The following is a 9,717-nucleotide window of genomic DNA, read 5'->3' on the forward strand; positions in this document are numbered from 1 at the left end:
TTTACTGCTGTTGGAAAACAAGTTATTGAAAGGATTGAAAATTGATATAAAAGGTCTCAGTGGTGTTTAATAAACAGAATTCACTCAAAAATGTTTTTAAGTGTTCCAGACCTCGTTTTCTACAACAGCTCTGCCAGACTACGATCACCATGTTCAGTAGAGAGCCAAGAGAGCACAGCTGGGGTGAGTGGAGGTTGCCACTGTTTCTTGCTCTCCTCTGTTTGATGTGATGCCTGTCCTTTAGACTGTGGCATTAGTCAGCAGACAAAACAGTGTGCAACATGTCTCACTCCCACATTCATTATAACATGTTTTGTTCAGTAATTTCCACTCAGCTGCATTTTTAAGTGCTTCAAAACAGGTCACTCTGGGCTGGATGTGGTTTAAAGAGCAGAGAATTTCAGTGCTCAGGCCTGAAGTGTGCCTCCTGCAGTTTACCTCCTCCTTCTATTTGCTCATTTGCCACAATTTGCTTGGATCTTCCACAGTGTTGTCAAATTCTAGCCATCAGTCATAAGATGGTGCTGCACCATGAGGGAAGCCAGATTAGGCCAGCCTTGTTCTTAGATTTCTAAAACAGGTATTTGGGCAGGGGAGGCTGGGAAGAGAAAACTTCTGCTTGATTGTTTGGAAACTCAATAGGTTTTTTTCACAAAGATGGTCTTGAGATGAGTGAGGAGCAAGTAGGTGACAAGGAAGGATCTTGCACAGCCTGAATCACTTAGCAGCTTGCCCCACAGGAAAGGAAACCATTCAGTCCAGGGAATCCCTGGAGATGGGATCTCTGACTGAGCTAACTTTGAAGTCAGTTTTGGTACCACAACTGGGCAAAGGGAGTGAATGTGAGTGACAGCAAATCTGGCTTCCTGTGTAAAATGATCCTACTTGCAAGTCACCTCTCATTTTGTATCTGGACAGCTCATCAAGCTATGTCATGTTCATACCATACTTGTGTGGAGGAGGGATCCCACACCTGTGGGATACTGCCTCAGCCACCAGCAGCAAAGAATGGTCATCTCTTACCTCTTAGAAAGGGAGATTATTAAAGAATCTGGTTTCCTAAAAATAGAGTCTGCAGGTGTTTTGAAAATCCAGCTTCTCACACAGGCACAAAGGGTTTGATCCTTCTGGATTGATTCAATCAAATTTGACACAGATGCAGGGATTCAAAGGTAATTAACATCTTTAAAAAAAGATGAGAAGTTAAGGAGAGAGCCTCTATGAGACAGCCATGTGAAAACAACCAAAGAGCCTATTCTGGAGAGAGACTTCATGATTCTATTGTTATGGGGGGGAGGGAGTGGGGAAGGGGAAAATAAACCCTAAGAAGCAAGAAACAATTTTCCCCAAAAAAATCAATCAAAATAGCACCTTCTCAGATACAAAACTCAATCATAAGACACAGCTCAGTAGAAACTCTGACTCCAGTAGCTTACATGTTCACAGGATAGTTTGTTCTCTGTGGGAAGCCTTCTTCTTTGAACCTGCTTCCTCCACTTGGTCAAAAAACAGTGTTAATGATCTTCCCAGTACAGTGCTACAGTGCTCGCCTTTAAAGACTTGGGGATTGTTGCAGGAAGGGCCTTGAAAGAGCAAATGAAAAATATGTTTTGCTGATGGTTGAAACTAGTTGTGGTTTAGAATGATTTTATTTTATCTTTATGGCCAAGTGTGAAATACTTAGATGTATTTTCTTGTACACTTGTACTGAAAAATGAAATATAGTAAATCTATGAATAAGCATTATCCAGTCCTTGTTTTAAAAGCCTATAGAGATGTAGCCCACAAAATAAATGAGCACAATATCACTGAGTGCTGGACTTTGTTCAGAGTTAGCTGAAAGATGTAAAACCATAATGAGACCTGCTAGCTTAAGCAAGAAGGACATTAGTATCCAGCCAACAATACTATTCCCTTCTCTTCTGCACCCTGTTTATTTCAGGAAGCCTGTGAAGTTCTGATCTTCAAAAAGGTAGCCTGTGTACTTCTGAGAGGAGAAAAATATGCAAAACTGTTGATGTGGCTTCATTGTGGGTTTTGAAGTGAACCAAGGTGTTTATTTTGTTGTCTTGCCATTTGTACCCAGTTGAGAGCTGACATCATTCAACACAATAGAAATTACACTTTCCACGTGATTAGGAATATTTAAACAGGAAGCAGGTTGTTGTTGTTGTTGTTGTTTTGGGGTGCTTTTTTTTTTGTTTTTTTTTTTTTTTTGTTTTTTTTGTTTGGTTGGTTTGTTGGTTTTTTTTGTTTTGGGGGGGTTTGTTTTTTTGAGGGGCTTTTTTGGGGTTGTTTTTTAGACATCAGTTACTGATCCAACATACTCTTGATATAGGAGAAAAAGGAGCTGGGAAAAATTATTTAGGAAATTTTCAGGTATAGGTAGAGTCAGGAAGGGACTTGGTGGCTATGCCTACTCCTAAAGCACTTGCTGCTTTATCTTGGAGGTGTCTGAGGATACTAAGTGCCTGACACTGGGAATTGCTGAGATGCCATCAGCACCAAACAAATTTCTGTCTCCGAAGTTCTGGCAGAACTCCCAAGGAGGAGTTCAAGCTCCTGTGGCCTCCATGGGCTGGTACCAATGCTCCAGCTCAAAAAACAGGCTTTGGTTCTCCAGTTCCTACCAGTTAAAACCCCATGAAACCAGTTCCTTTTCAGCCATCACTCTTGGCTAGACTATGAGTCAAATTTAGGATTTTCCATCCAAGCTCTTAACTTGCTTCCCCAACAACACTGAAAGCACTAAACATGTGCTTTGGATCCTCCCTTATTGACTAAGACCCTATATACATTAACATCTGACACACTACACAGCTGGGCACACCTCCAAGGGATCTTTTAGTCCAGCCATAACACATCAAAAAAATCAATAGTAACTGTCCCTTCTAACCAAAACAGCTTTCCACACAACCCCAAGATCACCAAAACCAGAACTCCTTGGATCTGAAAGTCCACAGAGTGCTCATTTGCTCAGATTTGGAGAGATTTTGAATAGTGCAGGTCATATTGACAGAAGCTGTGACTATCTGGACAACAGAGGATTGAGAAGGTTTTAAAGGGAACAGCCCTATATAAAGAAAGGTAACATTTCAGAAACACCTTATTTCTGCTGGAAGTCAAGCACATTTCCTCCACGCTCATCTCCAGTGAGAAATACCTTGGAATTTTTCCCCCTGAAACGCTAACTAGTCTGCTATAAGAAAAAGCCCAGTTGACTTTGAAGTGGTAAGTATGCTTAAATTTGCTGCAGGCTTCAGTACCCCTGAGGGTCCTACGGCCTGCAAATTATTTTTATTCATTTAAAATGAAATAGAAATTAAAAAAAAAAAATCAATACAGCTGAAAAAAAAGACACTGGAGAGTTTTGTAACCCCCTCACTCTCCCTGCGGTGTTTCCTCTTCAACCTAATGGGATCTCCCTTATCTTGTCTTCTGGAGAAAATTCTGCTTTCATTCAAAGCAAAGAAGAACTTGACACATGGTCTGGAAAAGGCAAAAAATATTGCTGCCATAACTGTGTCTGTTGTGAATTAGAACTGTTGGTGTGATTGTTTGCATATTCTGCCAGCAGTGTATATGGAGAAAAGCTCCAATGAAAGTGCTGTCACAGAACAACTTATTACTGCACCACAGGGTATGACTGCAGCAAAGATGCTGTGTTCCACCAGCCCCAGGAGCACTGCAGTGGAGACCATGAGCTTGTCACACAAGAGGAGTGTTTAGCTGGAAGCCTGTGCTGATATCTGTGCATCCACATCTTCCATTCTGCTACTTATATTTTAGCCCTGCTGAGGCTACTGAAGATGCATCTGCCACACTTCTGTCAGACACCCAGTTACTCTGCAAGAGTAGCACAGGCTGACTGACCCATGGGAGCATAGATTCAGTGTTTGGAGGCAATTTTCCTTGCAGTTTGTGGAAACAGGAAGCTCAAGGAACAGTATCATCCAGCCAAGCTGCATCAACAGACAAAATACTGTAACCCTGTTCAGCCTATGGTTACCTGTGTGCTATCCAGCTAAATATTCCCCAAAATATTGAAATACTTCTGGGAAATCCTTATCACCACATATTTAGTTTAGTTCCTACAAACCCTTCTTAATCTTCATACATTTCCCCCACATTTCAAGTGTATTAGCTCCTGTGGCAATGAGATGTCATTGGCATGGGAGAGCTCAGTTCATAATAACCCTTATTTAGGTGGAATTAAAGAGTCCATTTATAAAATAAAAAGTAATTTATACTATGGTTTGTCAAATAAGGAAAGTGTTTATGGGCCAGGTTTGGATCTGGTGGTGTGGGTGGGAATTCTGCTACTGCCTTGAGTTGTATCCAGTATGGTCCTTATGCTGCACACCATATGTCTTGCTAACCACCACACAATCCCTCACCCCAAACTGCTACCTCCTCTACTTTTTTGGAAGAATATCTACAAAGACAGATTCATGCAAAGTACCTTCATTGTTTATAAAGAAGACTAAAAGCATAATTATTTTTAGGAGTTCCTCAGGGATAGGGAAATCTAGACTCCAGACAGAGATGCCAGATGATCTAGTCATTGATTTCAGAAAAGATTTCTGCAGGTACTGCACTCTCTTCTGTTTCATGTCTCTGCGCCCGCCTCTCACTGACTCCTGGCTGCCATTTTAAAGAACAGTATGGAAATTATTTCAGACATGCAGAAGATGGGGTGTGATTCAGTTCGAGATCTCAGTGGGCTGCAGGGATGAAACTGGCGATTGTGAAGAGTCTTCCTACACATTTTCCATATATTTTTCATGTCATCCCACAAAACGAGTGAAAATAGAAGAGTCCATTTTACCAAAGCTGTGAGAAGAAGAGTATGGAAACCAGAAAGGTGAGTAAAATATTTCACATAAGCCATTCCAGAAAAACCAGGAAGCAGTTATCTTCCACACACAGTATTTCTTAAAACCTCTGCAACTAATACAATGCCTTCATCATGTATTGTGTGCAGTGTGCTCAGGATAGAGAAATAGTTCAGAAAGAACAAGATAACTCCCTAAGAAAGTGCAAGAAGTCTAAAAGTGGAATCAATAGCCAATGGTAATTTTGAAAACTGGATTTGGGCTTGTGTGAACAAGCAAATCAATATTACTGGAATTTTAAACAAAGTACTTTCAGAGGAGATTTGAAGTGAGCAAGGGAGGGAGTTGCCCCATGTACTGTAATTAGAAAAGACTTGGACAAAATAAAGCTGATATATTGATTTAAAAGGTAATTTTCTCATGAGACCCTTTTACACTACACTATTTTGGTTATTAAGGAACTTCTGATGATCCTGTACTGATAGAAATAATATCTTAAACAGACAGATGGAAGTGTGTGAAGAAAGGCATCAGGGTGACCATGTGAAAAGAACTTTATTCTGCAATGCTCTCAGACGGAAAGCACTGCCCAAAGCACACTGACATCTTAAAGCCTCTCTGAGCTAATTTCCAGCATCCTACTGGGACATCTATGATGGGGAACTCTGCATATGAAGGCAACCAAGGATCTTATGGAGGGATCATATTAAATCTCTAGAAGCAGCATGTGTTTGTCAAGATCCAGCTTTGTGGTTGCAAAGGGTGCTAAATTTTAGAAATTCAGTGCTAACTAGGGAAGGCTACAAGAAGTTTTAATGTCTTACATCAACTTTCGCCTGAACTCTATTCAGCTCTGCCTGACTCTGTGCAATATGGGACATATTGATATGTGTCAGTTCTGTCTGGAGGGATGTACCAAAAATATATCAATCTTGGTACATGATGAGACTGAATTGAATATTAAATTGTTATTCTACATAGGCAACACATTGCCTAGATTGACTCACACATACAAAAAGAAATGTCTGACTTAATTTCTGTGCTTTTTATGTCATTTTTGTGCATTTCTGCAATTTTAAGAAGAATCTGGTCTACTTTCACAGATGAAATTTGTTTCTTGTGAAAGAGGAACAGTGACATCCTGTGGCTCAGCTATAGTAAAAACATATATTTTATCACTGCCCTTTCTTGGATGTATTTTCTCTTTTTCTATATAACTTAGCAAGAATAGAATCTAAATTTTGGCTGTGAAAAAAAAGAAGGGAATAGATAGCACTTTACTTGAGTAATAATCTTTCTGTATATGTGGGAGTACAGGCATGAAGAAATAGAAGATATTTAATAAATGTGACATTTTAGCTTCATGTTAATCAAAATAAAGTTATTTTAAATTATAATAGTAATAAAAGAAAATAACTTAGAAAAATATTTAAAAATAGGTATGAGAAGTGGCTTTTGAAAAACAAAGTCCCATCAGGCCTAGTATTTAAGCCTTTCTTTCATAACCTTTTGGTCTTTGGAAATACTTTGAGAATCACTGTCACCAGAATGCATTTGAAGGAATAGACTTTATTCAGAATATGATGACATGTCTCCAGGTTAAGCTGAGAGCACCAGCAGATGTAATAACTAAGCAAAGCACGTTTTGCTTAGCATATACTATGCTATTTTGGTCATTATGGAACTTCTGATGATCCTATACTGATAGAAAAAGCATTTTTAGGCAGAGCTTTAACATTTTCGGGTAACATACGGAAAATTATACTAACAGAACTTTACAAAGGCCTTGCCATAGTAGCATTGTAATTTTCTGTAGGAGAAAAGAACTTCAGAACTCCTTCCCTTTGGCATAAACTTAGTGTCATATACTGGTGATATCCTGAAGAACTTAAGACTCTATTTTCTTATCAGATGTATGAATCACAAAGATTGTTTCTGCTGTCATCTTCACATCAGGTTCTTCCCAATATATTTTGCTCTATTTGCACATTTATCAGTTGTGAGGTTGTCCCTTACCTAAAATTAATTTGCTTTAAGATTGTCAGAGACAGTCAGTGGAGCTGTTGCATTACAGCTCTCTAGTTTCTGCTCTTGACTGTGTCAGCAACACAAAGAGCAAACGTTCTCCTGTCCTGAGTCCTCAGACACAAATGGCCAAGTGGATGGGTGACAGTGATGAAGAATGAAGTTGGAATAGACAACATACCTATTCAAACAGAAAGGCTGAAATGTGTTTTCTTGAGCATAAGTGATTTTCTCCAGGGCTTCAATTTCATGACTTTTTTTCCCCTTCAATGCAAGCAACCTCCAAAGGCAGGAATGTGTTTATAGGCAAGAGGACACCTTAATATGATGCTGATGTTGTGTATGACATAGATTTTCATGATGGAAGACAAGAATGCCAAGCCTTAAGCTGTAAAGAAAGCATTGTTGACAATACATTATTTCCTATCTTTCTTATCATTCAAAAGGTATGCACTCAGGCACTATTTTTTAAATATAAAGGAAAAAAAAGTAAATCCCCACATACAGCACAGAAATTGTTCACTGTAATTGCTAATTTCAGAGACAAAAGAATACACCATCTAACATTTGCATGTATTTCATTATGTTTGACTGGCATATGGTGATCCATAAGCTTGCTGCTAATATAGAGCCTGTGTTTTTTAATTAAATTGGTGGTCTTAAAAAAGGTACCTAGTCTCCTGAGTAAGGTATAATCTTTTCAATTTTGAATATTGCATGGTCTCACACCAGCACTGCAGTAGTCCTAAAATTGCTTCAGCCTCTAGAAGTTGCTTCAGAATAATTTTTAAATATAGGCTTGTAAAATTGTAGTAAAGGACAAAGCAAAACTATAAGCAGGGATTTCCCCAAAGAAAAATGAAACAAAGAACAGCGCAGGCTATAATTCAAATTGTCAATTAGATTTGACTCAGAGGAGTTTGAAAATTAAGTTTTTAATTTCTATATATTCCTTCCACTAATCTCTTTGTGAACTTTAGACTGTCAGCTGAGAAACAAAGAGAGAAAAACTAGACTCTTTTGAACCAGAGATTTAACAACTCCCCCAGGTCACAGTGCTCATTATAAAGGGAATGAAGTGCTGGTTCTTGGGCAACAGAGCAAACATCTGCATCCTGAAACAAGCCAGGTGCTCTAAATCAGGGCAAAACCAAGGCAGCCCAAGCAGCAAAATCTGAGCATGTCCTCTGTCTCTCCAGCCTGCCTGAGTCCCTGCTATGATTGTGTCTGCAGCTGCAGCGACCTCCCAACCGAATAAGCACACCTGGAAACACTGATGGGCAGCAGCTGTCTGGCACCCACAGCGAAATTCCCAGCAGGCATCAGGTGTTTGCCTGACTTTTCCTAGGGGAGCTGGATGCATGTGCACTGTGCGAGCTTTAAAATGTCATTGTTAGTTTGTGTGTCAGTGAATAACATTTAGGTCTTGAATTGAAATGACAAGGGAAAGAAACATTCTGCAAGAGGTTCTGCTATTGGCAAAAATACTCACTGCATTTTTATTGTGAATTTCCTTTCTGTAAATCTTTCAAGCGTCCCTCCTTGTGAACAATAAAATTTTAACATACAAACAGCTGAAAACTGCACACACCTATAAGCAATGCATCATCTCCTTTATATTTCCTTTCCCAGACAGTGCTTCACCAAAGTACAGAATTGATTTTCATGCATTTCTTCAAATATTTCTGAATAACAGCAGTTTACATGAACTGCTTATCTGCTCTGTTCTTCCCAGTCTGCCTTTGCTCATCCAAACCATACAGTACCTGCTTCCTGACTCCTAAAATGAAGAGAAGCTTTCAAGAGAATCACTATAGGAGATGCCTATTTACACAGGGGTTTGTTTACCTATACACTTTTTAATATCAGCTGTGCATGTGTAGGAGTATTCACATCCCTGCAGATATCCCCATGAACAAAAGCTTTCACACTTGAATGTTTGCAAGCCAAAGGCAGAGCAAATGCCACCAAAGGCTGCTTTTATGAATGGGGATCATGTGGTTTTATTTTACTCCAAAGGTTTATGCATCTGGGAGCTATGTTGCATTGCTTGAATGGTACATTTTTGCTTTGATATGATTTCATTCTCAGCTTGGTCCAGGAGTCATGTATTAAACACTTGCTTTCCTTCATTGGGTGAAAAAAAGCATTGGTTTTGCTCATGCAATACTGTGTCCCAGTCCATAAATGCACAACAGGCATTTTATAACTTCTAAAAAATCACCTTTTGGGTAAATGATATGAAAGAAAGAACATTCCCCATGTGTCTGGGTTGTCCCAGGCATGTCCTCTTTTTACCTCCATAATGAATGTTAGGATGTAGGAAGCCAAAAGCAAGCAGAACTCCTGCACTGTGTACATGTGTCATTTGCCTGGTTCCCCGGTAGTTTACAGACTGTGCAGATGACAGTGCAAACACAGTGTGCACTGGATCCATCTGACTGACAGTGTGTGCACAGCTGCACAGCACATGCAGAGGCTGGGATGCACTTCCAGTTCATATGTAGGCCACCTGGGTGGTTCATGCATACATACTTCTGGCCAGGAAACCCTTGTCACAAATACAGCAGTCCTAATCTAATCCAGGAGCAGATCTGGAAATAAGTGCCAATCACCACAATTCTTTTGCTTCCTCCCTTAGGCATGTCTTTGGCATGGCAGGATCAGAGATGAACTCGTATGATTATCTGTTTTGTAACATTGCTATTCGAGATGTTTCCCACCTTTCCCAATTTTAATTCATTATGACTTCTAAATTTATTAGCTCTATATTATATCTTAAAGGTGCCTATATGAAAGGAAATATTTAATGTATTTATTTTCTAGAGATTGTATTTGGCATTCCCAAACTCCATGT

The sequence above is a fragment of the Oenanthe melanoleuca genome, chromosome 2, assembly GCF_029582105.1.
Source record: "Oenanthe melanoleuca isolate GR-GAL-2019-014 chromosome 2, OMel1.0, whole genome shotgun sequence".
NCBI classification, from domain to species: Eukaryota; Metazoa; Chordata; class Aves; order Passeriformes; family Muscicapidae; genus Oenanthe; species Oenanthe melanoleuca.